The sequence below is a fragment of the Papio anubis genome, chromosome X, assembly GCF_008728515.1.
Source record: "Papio anubis isolate 15944 chromosome X, Panubis1.0, whole genome shotgun sequence".
Lineage (NCBI taxonomy): Eukaryota > Metazoa > Chordata > Mammalia > Primates > Cercopithecidae > Papio > Papio anubis.
In genome coordinates, this window is record NC_044996.1 from 50,268,016 (window position 1) to 50,290,383 (window position 22,368).

Genomic DNA, 22,368 nt, shown 5'->3' on the forward strand with positions numbered 1-22,368 from the left:
ATGTAGACACTTCTCACCCCACCTCCCTGGTTTTGATTCTGTAGATCTAGGATGGGCCCAAGTATCTGCAATTTTAATAAGCAACCCTGATGAATTTGATGAAGTGGCCCATGGAGCACACTTGGAAAAATTCTAGACCTAAACAGTTCATATTTAAGTATAATTAATTTAATGCCTCCATGCAGAGTTCTGGGACATCTGAAGTGTCTCTGTTAATGTAATTACTTGAAAGTGCGCTGGTTCTTCCATTTCACCGAAGACCACTGATTGCTTTTTCACATGGGATCACCCTTAAACTCTAGAGTATTCCAAGTAGTCTGGAGGATTGGGAATTGTTATCCTGCTGTATGGGCGAGGCTGGTGGAAGGGTAGTGACTCACCTAAAGTGTCCCAATGATGGAACCCTGATCTTTTCACTCTTGCTCCAGCAACCTGTCTAGCAGACTCCACATCGCACTTGGTTCTTCTCTATCAGCTCCTGGTTCTGGGATGCAGAGTCCACACCCTTCTCTGATGTTGCATTAGAAGGGAGATTAAGAAGATAAGAAAGCACATGGAATAGAGAGGAAAGTAAGAGGATGGGAAAGCACATGAAACACAGGGGATGGGATGATGATGTCTGGCGTGTCCCCACTATCTGGAAGCTGTGCTATGATACTTTTCCTCTTCCCCAGCTCCATCCTACAACCCCCTGCTACACACAACAGTGACACTGAAGCTCACACATAATAGAAATGTGGGCTTCTCTGTGCTTTCTGTTACATTTCCAAGTATTCATCCTAGTAGTCACACTACTACATTAATGTCAAGATATCACACTGGCATAGTGAAGGAGGTAATGTTAGAATGAAGAACATCTGCTGATGGCCTACAAGATGCCACAAGCTTTAGGTTGTTATTTTCAGACATTTTCTCTTCAAATCCTCAAAGCTGTGCTCTGAGGTGAGCATCATTACTTCCTTTCCACAGATGGGGTACAGTCAGGCTCAGAGAGCAAAATACATGCTCAAAGAATTCTAGGGAGGTGTCAAGCAGACACTGAAACCAACTTCAAGGTCCTTCCACTGGCCAATTCTGGAAAAATGTGAGCATCAAAATACAGAATGATAGTAACAGAGTGTAACCCTTTGAAAAAAAATAGGAATCTCACAGTCATATTGATATAAATAAAAACATGAATAAGTACATTAATAAATAATGAGGCCAAGCACAATGGCTCATACCTGTAATCCAGGACTTTGGGAGACTAAGGCACGTGAATTTCTTGAGCCCAGGAATTCAAGACCAGCCTGAGCAACATAGTGAAACCCCCATCTCTACTAAAAATACAAAAAATTAACTGGATGTGGTGGGATGTACCTGTAGTTCCAGGTACTTGGCAGGCTGAGGTGAGAGGATCGTTTGAGACTGGGAGGTTGAGACTGCAGTGAGCCAAGATCAAGCCACTGCACTCTAGCCTGGGCAACAGAGAGAGACAGGAAGGACGGAAGGAAGGAAGGACGGAAGGAAGGAAGGAAGGATGGACGGAAGGAAGGAAGGAAGGAAGGAGGGAGGGAGGGAGGGAGGGAGGGAAGGAAGGAAAGAGGGAAGGAAGGAAGGAAGGAAGGAAGGAAGGAAGGAAGGGAGGGAGGGAGGGAGGGGGGGAAAGGAGGGAGGGGGGAGGGAGAGGAGGGAGGGGAGGGGAGGGAAGGGAGGGAAACAAGGGAAGGGAGGGAAGGGGAGGGAGGGGAGGGAAGGAAGGGAAGGAAGGGAAGGAGGGAGGGAGGGAGAAATCTCTACACTCAAGTGCTTAGTAATAATTCATGAAGGAATAACAGAATTAGAAAAGCAACATTTGACAACTCTCATAGTTGTAAGTGATTCAGGTAAAAATCATAAATGCTCAGTTTGTACCAGCAAATCCCACAGTGGTCACTGAGTCATCATGGAAACCATGCTTGCTCAAAAAAGCTGGGAAAAAAAATGAATGACCACCCTGATCTTATACCTAATATATGCTTGGAACTGAATAGGACTCACACGATGCACAGTAATTAACCTCAACTATCCCTTACAATAAACATTCCTGGCAGCTTCAGTGATATATACATTCATAATACATACATACCCACATACATACATACTTGATCTCTTTCACCATCCCAGATCCCAGGAATTCATTGATGTAGATTTACTGAGTGGGTGGGTGGCCAGGTAAAAAATTAAAACCTGGCAGGCATGGTGGCTTATGCCTATAATCTCAACATTTTGGGAGGCTGAGGTGGGAGGGTCACTTGTGCCCAGGAGTTTGACATCAGCCTGGGAAACATGAGACTCTGTCTCTACAAAGTAAACAATAAGTTAGTCAGGTATGGTGGTGTGCACCTGGAGTCCCAGCTTCTCAACAGGCTGAGCGGGGAGGATTGCTTGAACTCAGGAGGTTAAGGCTGCCGTGAGCTATGATTGTACCACTTTACTCTAGCCTGGGCAACAAAGCAAGATGCTGTCAAAAAAACAAAAAACAAAAATACACCACCACCACAACCACCGCCACCACCAACAAAAAACAGCAAACCTTGCATTTCAACAGATTTATTTTAAGCATACATATAAAGTTGAAAGCTACTGAACTATGCTCTTTTAATGATTACTTTTTCTGGAGATGACTCCTGTAGAATATCTGTGAGACATCTTTCAAATACTTTTTCAATCAGAAAATGGCCCGTGCTTTCAACCAAAGAAAACCTTGAGCTATCATTATTTGGCTGCTGAGAAAATATAATAGTTCAAAGAAAATATAATAATTAGGGATTGTATTTTAAAATGCCATTTATAGTAGCTTCGAAAAGTATGAAATATTTATGGATAAAAAATCTGTCCACAATTGTACAACACCTGCACACTGAACATTACAAAACATTGCTGAGAAAATTAAAGGAGACTTAAATAAATGGGGGACATACTGTGTTTGTGGATCAGAAGACTCAGTATTGTTAAGATATCAATTTTCCCCGATATGATCTATAAATTTAATGCAAACTCAATAAAAAATTTTACCAAAGTTTTAAAAAGGTAATTGACAGGCTGATTCTAAAATTCATGTGAAAATTTAATGGATCTAGCTGATAAAAACAACTTTGAAAAAAAGGTCAAAGTTAGAGAACAAACACTACCTGACTTCAAGACTCTTTACAAACCTACAGTAATCAAGAATATGCTGTTGGCATCAAGGTAGAAAAGCAGATCAAAGGAACAGAATAAGGAATCCAAAACCTACCAAATCTACATGGATAATGGGGTTTTTTTAAACAAAGATGCAAAGGCAATTCAGTGGAGCAAAGATAGTCTTTTCAACAAATTGTGCTGGGAGAAGTGGTCATCTATATTCACAAATACAAACAGTGATCCAAATATACTATACACAAAGGTAAACTCAACTTAAAGTGGATCACAGATATACATATAAAACCTAAAACTATAAGACTTCTACCAGAAAACACAGCAGAAAATCCTTCTGACTTTGGGTAAGGTAAAGACTTCATGAGTGAGACAAAACTACAATCTGTAGGTGAAGAAATCAATAAATTAGACTTCCTGAAAGTTAAAAACTTTGCTCTTCCAAAGATACTGTTGACAAGCCCTTGTTTGGGAGAAAATATATAGAAACCATTTATCTGGTAAAGGGCTTATATCCAGAATACAGAAAATCTCACAAAACTCCTTAAGAAGAAAACAGACACTCCAATAAATAAATGGACAGAAGAGTTGAAAAGACACTCCACTAAAGAAAATATACAGATGTCAAATAAGCACATGAAAAGATATTCAACATCATTAATAATTAGGGAAAGAAAACGAAAAGCACAGTGAGATACTATTTCATTCCAGAAGAATGATCAAAATTTAAAAGACTGACCATACCAATCACCGGCAATTTTCTGGAAGCTGAAACCCTGCTTCCAGTGAAGAAATCAATAAATTAGACTTCCTGATAGTTAAAAACTTTGCTCTTCCAAAGATACTGTTGACAAGTCCTTGTTTGGGAGAAAATGTTTGGAAACCATTTATCTGGTAAAGGGCTTATATCCAGAATAGGATATATCCAGAAAAGGGCTTATATCCAGCTGAAACACTGCTGGTTGGAATGAAAAATGGTACAACCACTTTGAAAACAGTTTGGCCATTTCTTACAATGTTAATCTTACCTCTACCACATGGTCCAGGGACTGAACTCCTAAGTATTGACCCTTGAAAGAGAATGCATATTTTCACAAAAAGACATTCACAAATGTTCATAGCAGCTTTATTTACAAGAGCCCCAAATGAGAAACAGCCAAAATGTCCATCGACAAATGGATGGATGATAAAATGTTTAGTGTGGTTGTATACTGCAATAGCATTTAGCAATCAAATGAAGTATATCAATGGATAAATGTAATAAAATGGATAAATATAAAAATAAGTAGAGTGAATGAAAAAACCCAGGTGTTGATCAAAAAAAAAAAAAAAAAGAAACCACCTCTATGATTCCATTTAAATATATTTCTGGACATGTAAAGTAATGTATAGTGACAGGCATGCTGTGTTTACCTGGGAGCAAGACAGGGGGAAGGGTAGGTAGGCCAGGTACTAAAGAACTGAAATTGTGATGTCCTGGGAAATAATAATGGTATTTAGAACAATCTAGTTATCTTAGTGGACATAGCTGGGTATCATTATAATAGGGCAAACTACATTGCAATTATTAATTTTGAAAATGCTAAATTCTTGTACCTGACATTTTGATATTTTTAGGTAGCACTTAATTTCTGGCTTCTTAGAAAATTTCATTATAGAACAGACAAAAATGTAGAAACCATGGAAGAATGCATACTATAATCACAAATTGCTAGGAAGATCTTCTAACCTTCTAACTGCATAGTTCAACATCCATCAGATAAATTCATGGGCATCACTGACAACTATTCATACAGGCAGAAAATGTATGTAAATTTGTTGCAAATACATGTTACACATCAAGTTCCCTCCTCAAGTGAACAATTCATTGCTTTATGATAAAGTAAGGCATCTCTCAGATGGGAATCAAGGTTACTACAAAAAGTAGTTTCTCATCTTCTGGACTATGTTGTGAACCTCACAGGAGCTATTCCACAACACGGTTTTGTTCAGATCTATGAACTCACTAGAATCAGGCATCATATCCTACCAGGGAGGGAAGTGCCAGGGGTCTCCTGAGGACAGCTGCCCTTCAAATCCTGAGTAGAAGCTTCAGTACCCATTACGTCCCAGATCCTGAGAACGAACCTCCTTCAGACCCTTAATATAAGTTCAGACACAGGCATGAAGAGTTGCACAGGGAGAAAGAGAATCCAGCCATTATTGTGTATTCTTGGAGTAACTCTGTGCCTGGCACCATACTAGGCACTGGGTTAGTGACCAATGACACTGATAAAATTGGGTAGTGATCATATCCAGAAGGTACAATGGGTTTCTCACCAGGGCCTTTTTCTTCTTTCCTTATCTATCCCCTAACAACAAATCTGAAAAGGAATAAAAAGAGGCCTGAATTCACATAAACATTCCTGATCCCACAATAACCACAGGGCTATGGTCTTGTAGCTGCTTTATCATGGTAAGTTCCAGAAATTCTGTGGGTGAGCGTAATTATCCCCATTACACAGAATGGGACACTAAGTTCAGTCTTTGCCTGTATCATCCTCCCACGCCCCTCCTTTACATGGGAAGTAGCCCTGAGACACCCTGGAACAGGACACCACACTCCCTGGGGCCAGGAGGGACCCACCTCTCTTTCTCACCAGACAGCCAGGGCACCGAGTCCCAAAGCAAGAACAAGGAGACTTGGTTGGAATCCCTTGTCTTTCCACACCCTGGGGCAGTTCAGCCCTACATCTTCAGCTGAGTCTCAAACACCTGAAGGCAACCCTGCTTTTTTCACCAGGCCATGTAAGTCTCCATTGAAAAGTCGTAACAGTCACCCTTATGATGTCTGGTTTCTATGGCAACCGTGATGTATACGCTTATCCTCCACACTGGAAATGCTGCCTCCATAGCGCCCTCTGTCCTCTTGCCTTTCTGGGAAAGCAAAAAACCTTCTCTCTTCAGACTACCACCTGAGAAAGCTTACCAATAAAAGGAACTAGACAGGGACCCAGGCAATTGGTGGAACTCTGCCCTCATTTGATAAAGGACAGAAGTCCGTGTTGTTGGGAATTTTGTTTGCTTTAAAACTGACCTTGAGGGAATATTATCACTACATAGAGAGCCAGGGAGGTATCCTAAGGCTCTAGACGATGAGCTAGCCCTGAGGGAGGGAACATGTACAACTCATACACCATGCTAGGCAGTTAGGCATCTGTGGCAGAAAACTGAGAGACTGTTTATAATCATATGACTAAACAAACTAGCGACACCAAAATATGTCATTTAAGCTATCTCTAAGTTATTTCAGGGAAGCAGGCTTAGAATAATATAGTCATTAGTAGGCAAAAACCTAATCAATTCAATCATACAATGGTTTGTCTTGACAAAGTCTTTTCCCCCCATCCCAGTATTTTATTCCATGTGAATGGACATTCACAACCAAAACATTTCTAGCCTCTCTGCACACTCTTTTGGGAGGAGAAACATGCTGCTCAGCTGGAGTCCTTCCTTCAAAACTCTTTGTAGTAAGCTGCCTTTCAGAGACACTCACTCTGCTCTGCCAACAGGAGGGATCTTACAAGAGGCCCACAGTTCTGTTCTTTCTGTGTCTCGCTGGCTCCCCAACTATTCCTATGGTCTTGTTTTACAATGCTCGAATATATTTTTTTAAATTTTTCTTGAGATGGAGTCTCACTCTTTCATCAGGCTGGTATGCACTGGCGTAATCTTGGCGTACTGCAACCTCCACCTCCTGGGTTCAAGCAATTCTCCTGCCTCAGCTTCCCAAGTAGTTGGGATCACAGGCATGTGCCACCATGCCCAGCTAATTTTTGTATTTTTAGTAGAGACACGGTTTCACTATGTTGGCCAGGATGGTCTCAATCTCTTGACCTCGTGCTCCGCCTGCCTCAACCTCCCAAAGTGCGGGGATTACGGGCATGAGCCACTGCACCCAGCCTACAATGCTTGAATCTTTACGGGCCTCTCAGCTCCCACCAAGTACTCCACTGCTCCAAGTCTTAGCACTAAACCAAGATATGTAATTTTAAAACTACATGAGCTTTATTTCTTATAAAGGTGATACTGGAGAATATGACTTAGATTTGCTGTCACATGGGCTATGAAAGAGCTCCAGAATTGACAGTGTCCACCTAGCAGTGCTGCATTGGGAGTCACAAATGCCAAGGATTGCAATGCATAATGACCTGTTGTCTCCTGAAGGAGCCCTGTCCATGTGTGTTCAAGAAAAGTGACTTTCTTGCCAAGGGCTATCCCTGTAGCAGAAGAAATGTGAAGAAATATCCCTTGTTTGGAATCATAACTCACTAAGCCAACCTCTGAGATTTTTCTTATGAAGTGGTTTGTAGCAACACACTCTCAGCACCTTAATTTACATGACTGTAGTAGAGGCTCATCTTACGGTATTATGCTCCAAATTCCAATGGTAGTGGAAAAATTACACATTGTGAAAATTTCCATTGGAAATCTCTTCAAGTAGGAATCAATGACATGTCCTATCAATGGACATCTCTATCCATTTATCAATGACAAACCTCTATCCACATATAAACCAACGCTCAGATTATAGTCAAAATTATAACTAAGTTCCACCAGCCCTTTCTTAATCAGTAACAGATCACAGAAAAAGAGGGAAAGCTCACCAAAACCCTAATGTTTTACATATATATTTCTCCTTAACCATTAACCCCCAAAATAGCCATTTATTATCACTCAGGAGTCTGTGTGTTGACTGGGCTGAGCTGGGTGTTTCCTGCTTCATGGGGTATCTGTCACCTGGGGATGCAGTCATCTGGATGCTCCACATATCTGGGACATCCAAGAGGCTCACTCACATGGATGATGACTGGTACTGGTAACTTCTGGGAGCTCAGCTGGCGTTTTGCCTGGAACACCTTGGTTTGACACAGAGTCCTCCATGGGTAGGGTAGCCAGAGAAAACAGAAGACACTCAGTTAAATTTGATTCCAGACAAATAATGAATAATATTTTAGTGTGTGACGGTTATACTTATATGCCAACTTGGCTGGGCTAAAGTACACAGCTCATCAAACATTATTCTGGATGTTTCTTTGAGGGTGTTTTTGAATGAAATTAAAATTTAAATTTCTGGATATTGTATAAAGCAGATTACCATCTATACTGTGGGTAGGCTTCATTTAATCTACTGGAAATCTGCATAGAAAAAAAAAAAAAGACTGACATCCCCTGAAGCAAAGGGAAGTGTGCTCGAAGATGGCATTTGGAATTAAACTGCAACATTGGTTCTTCACCGGTCTGCAGTCTGCAAACACATCCTGCAAATTTGCGACTTCCAGCTACCATAATCATGCTAGCCAATTCCTGAAAATAAATCAGTCTCTCCCCAAACCCTCTATTTAGATAGATAGATACATACATATACACACATACTGTATTGAATATGTGACTCTGGATGTGGCATGCAATATTATTTTATTTGAACTCAACTGGGCATCTCATATTTTTATTTGCAAAATCTGGCAACCCTATGGTTACAGCCTTTGGATGTGTAAGTTTTATTGACCTTCTGACATGACATTTCCAATGAGTCAAGTCTAAGGAAAATGAGCAGGTAAGACTGAAAAAAAGGAAAAAAGCCGGTAATACCTAGTGCTGGTGAAATAAAGGGGACAGACTTTCATATACACTATTGGCGCAGCATTGATGTATACACTTTCTGAGGCCCATATTATTACAGCTTAATGACTTGAATGGCCTTTGTGAAGAAGTCCTATTTCTACCAACACGGGAGTTTCAGCTGAGGGTTTAGAAAAGGCTCATCAAGGTGACTCTGATGTGCATCCTAGTTAAGAAGCCCTGGACGTGGGGGCAGGTCAAATTAATATATGAGATAGCTTCTATTTACGGAACAGAGTGTTTAGAGGGGCCTAGCTCCAGGTCCTTTATGTTAGTGTCTGGATTTGATCTCATGACAGCCCTGCTACTGAGGTACCAGTATCCTCTCTTCTTCATGGATGTCTGCGACTACAAAGCACATGCTTCTTACCACAGAGCTGGATGGCAAAAAATGTTGCTCAGTACGCCCACTGCCAGAGCCAGGCCCACTGCCAGAACCTGCCAGCTTGGGCACCTTGAGTTGCTGGTGGCCGAGCTTTAGCATGAGGACATATACTGTTAAGGAGTTTAATCTCTGTTCTCCTTGTGTTTACCCTTCCTGCATTTCTAGCAGAAAACCAGGCTTGGGCCTCCTTCCCCGTCTCAGGAAAGGTTTATAGCAGGGCTGGAAGCAGAAGCTGTCTGAAGCCAGTGTTTGCTTCATCCTGCATGAAAATTTAAACTTAAGGAAAGGATTGGGCTGCTTGTACCTGGCAGAGAGGGGAAGGGTTCTAAGGACACAGAAAAGGGAGAAGAGAGGTTTTTCCTGGACAGGGATGAGGTCAGAGGTCTACAGGTCCCTCCGGGAGTAGGGACCTGAGCATTGCTTCATATCAATGTTTGGAGAAGCTCTGTATATAGTTCATCGAGGCTGGGCATCCATCCATGAGACAGATTCTCCTGTTTGGTTGGAAGGATGGATAGCTCAGGGTCGGGAAGGGGGGTGGGGCTGAAGGTAGTAAACCAGCTAGGGAAATGGTCAGCTCAGCTCTCAGCAGTGGGGACACATGTGTGATAATGATCTGCCATGCTGTATCTGGAGGATACATTTCCACAAATGGTTATTCTTTGTCAAAGAGCATGACTATTTTTAATATATACTGTCTAGTTGAAAGTTAAAATCTCTTTACTAATGAATATCCCAACCAACTGCAAGATGAGAGCACCTGTTTCTCTAGATTTGTGCAATAATGGGTTTCCCAATGTTATTAATATTTGCTAATGTAATATCCTATCACTGTAATGTTAAAATACTTTTCATTTTTCTCCACCTATTTCCACATAAATGGCATATTTCACACGTGCATTTCTAAATGCAAACATAACAGTCCCACTTTATGCCTCAGAATATGTCCTTGAATAGTCCTAGAGTCTGATGAGAAAACCTGATGAGTGAGTTTGTGTTTATGCTGTGTCCTATTTAAATGGAAATTGTGGAGTCATAAGAACGACATACACTGAAGCAGGAGAACAAAATGGTGGACTGTCTTTGCAGAGACACTGGGGAACATATATGAGAGAAGCAAGCATGGCCCCATCAACTCTTAAGTCTGCACTGCAGAGAGTCCCTGGCATGTGTGCAAGAATGGTCATGGCAGCGTGGCCAAAATATCAAAATAACCCCAAAGTCACCTTATTAAAGACATCTTAGAAACATCATTTTCAGAAGAAATAATTTCAATAAGTGTTTGCTATGATTTGGATGTTTGACTCCTCTAAACCTCATGTTGAAATTTGATCCCCAATGTTGGAGGTGGGACCTAACAGGAGGTGTTTGGGTCAGGGGGGTGGATCCCTCATGAAAGTCTTGGTGCCATCCTTGCTGTGATGAGTGAGTCCTTGCTCTATTAGTTACCACAAGAGCTGGTTGTTTAAAACAATCTAGTACCTCCCATCTCTCTTCTCCCTCTCTGGCCATGTGATCTCTGCACAAGTTAGCTCCCCATGGCCTTCCATCATGAGTGGAAGCTTCCTGAGGCCCTCATCATAAGCAGATGCCCAATCTTGAACTTTCCAACCATCAGAATTGTTAGCCACATAAAGTTTTTCTTTATAAGTTATGCAGCCTCAGATAGTCCTTTATAGCAACACTAAGTGGACTAAGACAGTGGTATAAAAATATATGGTTTATTCCATTTACCCATCAGGACAGCAGTGTGAAGGAAGTATGGTGAGTCCCATCTCACAGATGATCAAGCTCTGGCTCACAGAGACTAAGACCCTCTCCAGATAAGTGGCAGAATGGCAATGAGATTCTATCTCTTACCCTCCTACGCAATGGAACCAGCAGCTTCTTATTTGGAAGAAGATAATTGTATACTTTCCCAGTATTGTTCCCTAAGGGTACTCACTCAACAGCCCTTCACATTGAGGAAGAGGATGGTGGAGATGAAATCCTGCCCTTTGGGCCATGAGGCATAGCTGTGGGGTCATATGGATTACCAGGTTTCTGAGGTTAACTGTGGGGTGAAATAAAGAAACATAACCTCATGTGGAACAAGAAATAACAGCGAAGAGAACAGAAAACAGCAGGCCCTCCAGGGATCACCTCTACCTCTCTCTGTCTTTGCTCCCTTCCCCACCTCATTTGTCTCCTGCTCTGTGTGACAAGTACACAGGTATCCAAGGTACCCTGAGAGAGGACAGAATGATGGGAAGATCTAGACCATGAGAAGGGTGGATCATGCAGCACTAGTCCTGGGTGTTGGCTCACCCATCAGGCGCTCCATCTCTTCCTACTTCTGTGTGCCTTACCATCACTCTACCACACAGTAATGAAGCTCCCACATTAACAGAAATATGCACTCTCCAAGGGAGGCTAGCAGGGTAAGTGACTTAACCCAGAGACCAGAACATCTCACAGTTACTGGTTTGGGTCTGGCACCAATAATGCAGAGAGATCTCTGGTCTCTCTTGCTCCAGTGTCCTGAACAGCAGACAGTATGAGGCTTTCATCAAGCCCCTTGGGACTGCAAAGGAAACACACTTTTCTCATGCAGATGGCGGGTAATATAAGGGGACAGGAAAACCCGCGAAACAGGAAGAAGTGTGGTGTGTGGTGACTTCATTCCCTTACCCCAAACTCCATTCACGGGGTCCATGATTCAGTTGAATAGAAGTGGTGGAATACCCTTCTTCCCTTCCCCAGCACCATCAGGGCACTCATTCCACCACATAGAAATGACACTGACTCACGGTGAAATTAGAAATGTGGGAGTGTTTTCCTTCTCCCAAATGCTCTCTAGTCACATGGAAAATAGTTACTATACACTAGAGAAACTTGACAAACCCCACCTTAATTAATTAACATCACCAGTGACATTAAGTAGGCCTCTTGACTACTAGATATAGTGTGACAAGAAGGGCACTTCAACTCAATGGTATTCTTTCTCGAAACACATAATCCTGGTCTAATCACAATAAGAACAACTGGCTAAGCCTCTACTCCTCATGACTGTCAGGGTCATGAAAGTCATCTGGAAGTTCCTCAAATGGATAAGCAGGGAGTTACCAGCAATTCCACTCTTAGGTACATACTCAAGAGAAATGAAAACATAAGTCTACCTGAAAACTTGTACACAACTGTATGTCGAATTGTCATTCATATTAGCCAACAACTAGAAATAATCCAATGACTATCAACAGATAAATGGATAAAAAATGTAGTCTATTCATACAAGATTTTTCAGCCATTAGAAAGAATGACATTATGACACAGGCTATACCATGGATGAACCTTGAGTATATATCATAACCAGGTGAAGGAAGCCAAACAATAAAGACCAAATATTGTATGATTCCATTTATATAAAGCATGTAAACAGGCAAATACATAGACACAGAAAACATTTGTGATTGCCAAGGCTGAAGCAGGAATTAACTGTATTCAAGCATGACGGGACTTTTTGAGGTAATGGAAATGTTAAAAGCTTAATTATGGTGATGGTAGCACAATTCTACACATTTACTAAAATTCATCAAATTTTACCCTGAAAATGGGTAAATTTCATTGTCTGTAAAGTATTGCAAGAAAGCTGTTTAAAAATATGGTACTACAATTTTTATGTAGTATGCCAGCAAGACAGAACTGTTCACTCCCCTGGAAGGGGGCTGAAGCCAGGGAGCCAAGTGGTCTAGCTCAGTGGATCCCACCCCCACGGAGCCCAGCAAACTAAGATCCACTGGCTTAAAATTTTTGCTGCTAAGATCCACTGGCTTAAAATTCTTGCTGCCAGCATAGCAGCCTGAAGTCCACTTGGGATGCTCCAGCTTGGTGCGGGGAGGGGCGTCCACCATTACTGAGGCTTGAGTAGGTGGTTTTCCCCTCACAGCATAAACAAAGACACAGGAAAGTTCGAACTGGGCAGAGCCCACCACAGCTTGGCAAAGCCACTGTAGCCAGATTGCCTCTCTAGATTCCTCCTCTCAGGGCAGGGCATCTCTGAAAAAAAGCCACCAGCCCCAGTCAGGGGTTTATAGATAAAACTCCCATCTCCTTGGGACAGAGCCCCTCAAGGAAGGGGTGGCTGTGGGTGCAGCTTCAGCCAACTTAAACGTTCCTGCCTGCCAGCTCTGAAAAGAGTAGCAGATCTCCCAGCACAGCACTCGAGCTCTGCTAAGAGACACACTGCCTCCTCAAGTGGGTCCCTCTGACCCCCATGAGTCCTGACTGGGAGACACCTCCCAGCAGGGGTCGACAGACACCTCATATAGGAGAACTCCGGCTAGCATCTGACCGGTGCCTCTCTGGGATGAAGCTTCCAGAGGAAGGAACAGGCTGCAGTCTTTGCTGTTCTGCAGCCTCCACTGGTGATACCCAGGCAAACGGGGTCTGGAGTGAACTGCCAGCAAACTCCAGCAGACCTGCAGCAGAGGGGCCTGTTAGAAGGAAAACTAACAAACAGAAAGGAATAGTATCAACATCAACAAAAAGAATGTCCACACCAAAACCCCATCCAAAGGTCACCAACATCAAAGACCAAAGGTAGATAAATCCATGAAGACGGGGAGAAACCTGCACAAAAAGGCTGAAAATTGCAAAAACCAGAAGGCCTCTTCTCCTCCAAAGGATCACAACTCCTCACTAGCAAGGGAACAAAACTGGATGGAGAATTAGTTTGACAAATTGACAGAAGTAGGCTTCAGAAGGTGGGTAATAATAAACTCCTCTGAGCTAAAGGAGCATGTTCTAACCCAATGCAAGGAAGCTAAGAACCTTTTAAAAAGGTTAGAGGAATTGCTAACTAGAATAAACAGTTTAGAGAAGAACATAAATGACCTGATGGAGCTGAGAAACACATCATGAGCACTTCATGAAGCATATGCAAGTATCAACAGCTGAACTGATCAAGCAGAAGAAAGGATATCAGAGATTGAAGATCAACTTAATGAAATAAAGCATGAAGACAGGATTAGAGAAAAAAGAATGAAAAGGAACGAACAAAGCCTCCAAGAAATATTGGAATATGTGAAAAGACCAAACCTATGTTTGACTGATATACCTGGAAGTGATGGGGAGAATGGAACCAAGCTGGAAAACACTCTTCAGGATATTATCCAGGAGAACTTCCCTAACCTAGCAAGACAGGCCAACATTCAAATTCAGGAAATACAGAGAACACCACTAAGATGCTCCTCAAGAAGAGCAACCCCAAGACACATAATCGTCAGATTCACCAAAGTTGAAATGAAGGAAAAAATGTTAAGGGCAGCCAAAGAGAAAGGTCGGGTTACCCACAAAGGGAAGCCCATCAGACTAACAGCGGATCTCTCTGCAGAAACCCTACAAGTCAGAAGAGAGTGGGGGCCAATATTCAACATTCTTAATGAAAGAATTTTCAATCTAGAATTTCATATCCAGTCAAACTAAGCTTCATAAGCGAAGGAGAAATAAAATCCTTTACAGACAAGCAAATGCTGAGAGATTCTGTCACCATAGGCCTGCCTTACAAGAGACCCTGAAGGAAGCACTTCAGGAGTGGAAAGGAACAACAGGTACCAGCCACTGCAAAAACATGCCAAACTGTAAAGACCATCAATGCTAGGAAGAAACTGCATCAACTAACGGGCAAAATAACCAGCTAACATCATAATGACAGGATCAAATCCACACATAACAATATTAACCTTAAATGTAAATAGGCTAAATGCCTCAATGAAAATACACAGACTGGAAAATCGATAAAGAGTCAAGACCCATTGGTGTATTGTATTCAGGAGACCCATCTCACGTGCAAAGGCACACATAGGCTTGAAATAAAGGGAAGGAGGAATATTTACCAAGCAAATGGAAGCAAGAAAAAGCAGGTGTCACTTTATTTTTGATGAGTTTAATCTAATTGGCTGCATATTTTGTGACTTATTTATTTATATTTAGTACTATCTTTTCAAGGTTTTTTTTTTTTTTTCAGTCAATAAATTTGGACTTTGCACTTCTAACTAGCTTGATACAGCTCCAGACAAAGCTGAGTCTAGGTAAGCAGTCAATCTGGTTGTGGATTGTATTAGAAAAATGACTTCAGCAACTTATGTGGAGAGACTATGCTCAGGTTCCTGCATCCATAAAAATTGGTATAATAACACTCATTGCCCTTTTATTTTGCAGACATCATAAAGATACATACGACAATTAAAGGAACCCAAATATATGGGAATAAACATATAAACCTGGGGTAGGACTGTTATTATAATGATGGTAAACAATGGGCATATTCAAAATCTGAGTAATTAATACAAACTGTCCAAGACCATTTTTAAATATTGAATGCATATGGAAACTTGGAAAGCAAGAAGGAATCACAAGCTGGGACACTGGGAAAGCTTGAGAGTCCTAATCCTGCCAGAGGCACTGCAGGGTGTAGACACTTGCAACATTCCTGTCTGACAGCTCCCAGGTGAGTAGATAGATTTGTGTCTTTCCCAGCAGCCTGTGCTGCTATTTAAAAACAGGCATGGTTCCTCTCACTCCTGGTAGGAGCAAAGGCCAGTGGCCTGATGGGACAAATAACCTTTCCTTCTCTGAGCCCAGAAAATATCCATATTAATTGGAATTGAATATTGAAATGTACCACCTTTGCATAAGTCTAAAACTTACAGCCTCTGGCTTCATTATGAGTCAGCTGTCAAATGGGAAAGACAGTGGGTGGGTCCTGAAACAAGGCTTTGAGTGTTTTCTGCATCTCTGTGAGCAGCCAGGCTTTCTACTGCTTATACTATTAAAGTCGAATATAAAACTGTCATTTAAAAGAAAGTGAAAAAAGGATGAGTTTGTGCCCTTTGTAGGGACATGGATGCAGCTGGAAACCATCATTCTTAGCAAACTATCACAAGAACAGAAAACCAAACACCGCATCTTCTCACTCATAGGTGGGAACTGAACAATGAGATCACTTGGACTCAGGAAGGGGAACATCACACACCAGGGCCTATCATGGGGAGGTGGGAGGGGGAGGGAGAGGGATTGCATTGGGAGTTATACCTGATGTAAATGACGAGTTGATGGGTGCTGACGAGTTGATAGGTGCAGCACACCAACATGGCACAAGTATACATATGTAACAAACCTGCACGTTATGCACATGTACTCTAGAACTTAAAGTATAATAATAATAAAAAAAAAGAAAAAAAAAAGAAGAAAAAAAAATAAAAGAAAGTGACAGAGTATCTCTTTCCTTCCCCACTGTATTGGGGGTCCATTGACATTTCCACAGAGAAGTCTTCTTTGAAGTCCCCTTTCTGACAAGGTTTCTCTTCCAATTATATTCTTCTTCTTCAGCTTTGAATTTATTCTTGTTCATACTTATCTCAGTTGCAATTTTTCATTAATCTGCAGGATTATTTGATTAGTGCCTTCCTTGCCAACTGAAGAGTAAATTAGAATAAATCAAGGGCTATATTTATTTTTACTAGGGCTGCCATATTTATCACAGACAAACAAGTAAACAAATAAAATAAAAAACTACAGGACACTCAGCTAAATTTGAATTTCAGATAAACATAGAATAATTTTTAGTATAAGAATGTTGTTTATCTAAAATTCAAATTTAACTGGGAATCCTGTATTTTATCCTGCAACATTTTTAGCCACAGTTTACCTTCAGGGCTTATCACAGTATTAAGAACATTGTAAGAGTTCAATTAAAATGTCTTGAATGGATGAATGCCAGATTACAGGGAGGAAGGAAAGTATCATAACATTTTAGACAGTTGCAAATACGTAAGATTGCATACTAGTATAATTATAATCCATTTCTAAAAACACTTCCTTAAAGTAAATTTTCAAAAGCCAGGAACAACCCATAGAGCTCATAGATAAAACTTTTACAGAGTAATAGTCAGTAAAAATGTCACACCACAATTCCACCATCAACATATTTTCGATTCTCCTGATATCTAAACAGAAAAGGTAACAAAAATCATATACACATCACATAATTAACTAAAAACCACATTTGAACCAAAAAGACTCTCCTCATTTTTTACAGTGTTGATTGAAATACAGTAGGCGAAACTTACAAAATATGTAGTTGTAAATAGAAACATTCACTAGAGATCAAGAGGTGTAGAAATCGCCAGGAAAAGTGGCAAATAACCCTCAAAAGATTTTGAGTGTACCTCAGATATTGTTCTTTGTCATCATTATTATAACTGTTTGACCTAATTGCTGTCTATAAATTAAAAAGCAGATTATTGTCTTCTTAGCCCCTTTTCATGTTCCCTTTTCTTTCATTAATTTCAACAAATATTGAATGTCTATTGCGTGTAAGACAATGTCTAAAACAAAATAAAAATCTGTGTAAATGTGAAAAAAAATATGATACTGACCTGGTCTTCTGTTGTACCACAGTAATGACCAAACGTTTTCATACAAAAGAATTGATGCATATGTTTCATATAAAAATGAATGCATATAGGGCCGGGCAGGATGGTTCACGCCTGTAATCCCAGCATTTTGGGAGGCCAAGGCAGGCGGATTACGAGCTGAAGAGATCGAGACCATCCTGGTCAACATGGTAAAACCTCGTCTCTACTAAAAATACAAAAAATTAGCTGGGCGTGGTGGTGCATGCCTGCAGTCCCAGCTACTCGGGAGGCTGAGGCAGGAGAATCGCTTGAACCCAGGAGGTGGAGGTTGCAGTGAGCCGGGATCACACCACTGCACTCCAGCCTGGCAACAGAGCGAGACTCTGTCGCAAAAAAAAAAAAAAAAAAAAAAAAAAAGAATGCATATAAAAGAGTGCCTGTGTCCTACCCCTGCTGCCTCTGTCCTGTGTAACTCCAAGCAATGATCATTCCTCTTCCCCCTTCCCCTCATTGCTACAACAGGTTGTGCTTGTGTGCAAAATTTGATTGCATCTGATCACTTCCACGTCTTCCAATTATGGCAATGGCTTGAGAGCGGGTCCATGACAGAGTCCAGAACCCATCCTATGTGATAGGATGTCAGCATTAACTAATTTCTTCACTCCTCTGTGGCTGACCTCACATGCCTCCCCTTGGGGAGTCTAAATGGCACAACTCTATGTGTGCCACTATGTCAATACATATCAAAGGGTACACACCACTTACATAAACAATTTCCCTTGTAGAAATTCATCTTCAGAATGTAGTGAAGAGTGTTCATAAGCATCTGGTTATAAGGACTGCCATCCTGATAATTCTCTTTTGTCACTTCTGGGCCTGAATTTGGGAAGAGAAACCAAATGAGACACAAACCCATGAAGGGGCAGAGGGAAATGTGGTTGTCAGCACACACACACATACACACACACACACTCTCTCACACAAACTGAGACATTTATCATGTTGTGTTGTATTTCTCCTAAGACAGCTTGCCGGACTCAAGGAAGACACATTCAACTCACTAGTGCAAATACCCACAGGAACTGTGCCCGTAACTGTGCCCTTCAGCAGTGCACAGAGTCTGAAAAGATGCCATCCACACAGTGTAGATAATAGGAAATATCAGGACAGTCTGAATAACATGAGGTTGTGAAAATTGATTATGTCACATCCATAGGATGGAATTCCAGAAGGCAACGAAAACGAGTTATAATGAAAGTAATGATGAGACATGACTTCTTGTGCACCAAATTAATCATTCTCATTATTTCTAATGTGTGCAGAAACAGGTACTTTCACACTGTGATACAGGTCATATAAATTAGTAATAGTATTTTGAATTCATTATTAATATAAAATGTTATAGTTCAAAGGGCTTTAAAATGACTCAGGAACTTATTATAAATAAATGCTTACAAACGTATTTGCATATACGTGAGCATGGCGTTAAGTACATTATTTTTGGTCATAGAAATGGTAAGGGAACTAAATTTTCATTGCTGTAATACTAGTGAAATAAATTTGAGGGCATCCACACAATGAAATACACAATCAAAAAAAAAAAAAAAAGTGAGATTTTGTGTTTAAGTATTTTAAAGTATACTTCCATGAAAAAATGGTTATAATAAGGGCAAACTTGGGTTACGAAGATGATAAAAGATCGGCATCCATTTTAGCTTACCCAGTTCTCCAGCTATTTATCCATATGTCTCAAAGCATTGAAAAAATATATTTATTATTCTGACATAGTTTTCTCTTCCACATAGTAAAGGGCTTCATTTTTTAAATGGAGGCTGTCGGTATTCCTACACACTGGGAATACCCAATTTTCCACTCAGACTTCTAGAAAACTCTGTAGGGCGGGCTTGGGCCACAACTCCTCCCTCCCACTTTCCTACTGTGATGTTCAAGCTGCAGTTCAGGCTTCAGTCACGAGGGGGCACTATCATACCACCATTGACAAACTTCTCCACAGCCATGTTTGCATGGAGCAAAAAAAATTCCTCACTTAAAACCTAGCGTATGAATTTACATACAGAATGGCTCTAATTCTGTCAGAATAAAATTGATAAGTGTAAAAGATGACAGTAAAATCCTCTACTCTGCGGCATCCATAAGATGAAACATGAGATACCTCTAGTGCACACTGGCAGCTCATGGCAGGCAGAATTATTGTAATTTGGTATATTTTTGAAAGTTTAGTGACTATGTATATTGCATTTTATGCGAATTATCTGTTCATATCTTTTGATGATTTCTCTCCTCATTATTAAGACTTCTTCCATATCAAGGATATTATGTATTAACCATTCTAAATCCTAAATAAATATAGATAGCAAATAAACATATGAACTAGTGAAAGACTATACAATTTGTGTTTAAAAGCAATACAACAGAATTGAACACAAATGAGCAATCATATCAATAACAGTAAATTGGCTTAACTCATCTATTAAAATAAAAGTATTTCAGATTGCCTATTGAAGCAAAATCCAAAGCTATGCTTTTCCCAGTGATACACGTAAAACAAATGTATTCATATAGGTTAAAAATGTAAGGATAAATATACACTAGGCAGTTGACAATATAAAGAAAATAAGGGTTACAATCTTGATAATTAAGAGAAAAAAACTGAGACCAAAATGGATTTAAAGAGACAAAAAATCACAGTTGATAAAGCCAAAGGCTACAATTCACAAGGAAGATGGGAGCTATTAATACTTACTTATGCAGTCATGTGGTAAAAATATTGATAGAACAAAACTACAGTAGTGCAAAGAGAAGTAGGAAGAAGCACACCATTTAATAATAGATGATTCTACATTTCCTGTTATCCAAAAATGTTCAGGTGGAGAAAAATTTAGTAATTGTAGAGAAGACTTAAGCAACATAATTCCAAGGGTAGATCTTACAGATACACTTATTCTAAACTGTGAAGCCTAATATTAGGTAACACACCTACTTTTCATATAAACATGGATCATTCATGAAAACTGATTCTATCTGAGGCTGTTAAACAAAACTTGCGCCCAAATGGAAATAGATTAAAATTGCAGAATTTGGTGCATATAATCATAATGAAAACAGAGCATGTATGAATTTAGCTAGAGTAGCTATCAGAGACTATTTTAAAGCATTAAATACCGATATCAATAAAAATGAAAATAAGTGAGTTAAACATTCAATTCAGAAAGCCTGATAAAGAACCACAATGTAAACTAAAAGAATGCAGATGAAAAGAATACTTAATGGTAAAATTAGAAGTGAATGTAAAGAAATAACATCTCAGCAGAGTTGGGATGAGAAGGAAGCAAACATTGGTGCTGTGAATAATGTGTCAAAAACTGTGCTGGGATCTGGAGGAGAGTTTCCCCTTGAATTCCTCACAATGCTCTCTTGAGTATAAGAATCAAGTTTGTGTGTGTGTGTGTACATATAGACATACGACGTTAAATTAGCTAGTTGGAGGACAAGAACACCTATAGTATTAATGTGTGTGTGTGGTTGTATGAAGACAAATATGCAAAAAAATATATATTTTGTCTAGGGATGTTCTCATATATAGTAAAGTAATAAAAAATATGTGGAATAAATACCGCATTCTGGATATTGATTATCTCTAGGAGGGAAGAAAGGCCCATGGAGGAGTAAAGTTTTTCTTAACCTGGATTAATTTTATAGTTATCTATACACTTTATCTGAAATATTTCATAAGTAGCAGAGGTTTTAGGGGATATAGTGTTTTTTTTCATAAGTCTAATCCATACTCAGCAAAGGCTTAATATTGAGCCAAGTGGAGAAGTTAAAAATATCAGTCCCATCATAGACTGGGCGCAGTGGCTCACGCCTGTAATTCCAGCACTTAGGGAGGCCGAGGCAGGTGGATCACTTGAAGCCAGGAGCTCGAGACCACCAGCCTGGCCAATACAGCAATACCCATCTGTACTAAAAATACAAAAAAAAAAAAAAAAAAAAAATTAGCTGAGTGGTCAATATGTTACATATATGCCATTTCCAATTAGATGCATTGTTTAAGAACTGAGGCTGGATCAACTGGTAAAGGGTTCATTGGGAAGCAAATTTGGGGCAAGGCATGGTGGCTCCTGCCTGTGATCACAGAACTCTAGGAGGCCGAGGTGGGAGGATTCCTAGACGTTGATGAGCCTGAACAACATAGTGAGATCCCATCTCTACAAAAAAATTTTTTTAAATTAGGCAGGAGTCGTGGCACATGGCTGTAGTCCCAGCTACTCAGGATGTCAGGTGTCTCACACCTGTAATCCCAGCTACTTGGGAGGCTAAGGCAGGAGAATCGACTGAACCCGGGAGGCAGAAGCTGCTGTGATCCAAGATCACGCCACTGCACTCTAGCCTGCGTGACACGGCAAGACTCTGGTTAAAAAAAAAAAAAAAAAAAAAATCAATCCCATCATGGTTGAAATTAACATTGGGCTATGTTCTTTGGGATTTTTTTGTGTATACATGTATGCACATGAACTGTACATACACTACATATGCAACTCATATAATTAATATACCATATATATAGTTCAGTACCCTGTCTTGTTATTTTAGTTTTCCTTTTACCTTAAGTACTAACATGTGGATGAGGCATTCTGGTTAAATTACAAGGTAAAAGACATGATACAACTTTGCTTTTTTTTTGAAGGTTCTTGCTCCGTCACCCAGGCTGTAGTACAGTGGTGTGATCACAGCTTACTGTAGACTTGA

At 40.3% G+C, this 22,368-nt stretch overlaps 1 protein-coding gene across 1 annotated transcript in view; it reads right to left on the reverse strand.

Annotated features, from left to right (window-relative positions):
* LOC101021979 (RAB40A like) overlaps nucleotides 1-22,368 on the reverse strand; it is a 203,063-nt gene that overhangs the window by 51,666 nt on the left and 129,029 nt on the right. Inside the window, exons 6-7 of the mRNA XM_031660661.1 lie at nucleotides 18,364-18,474; nucleotides 7,995-11,255 (exon numbers count right to left, since the gene is read on the reverse strand). The gene's annotated coding sequence lies outside the window, so the exon portion shown is untranslated. The remainder of the gene's footprint in view (nucleotides 1-7,994; nucleotides 11,256-18,363; nucleotides 18,475-22,368) is intronic.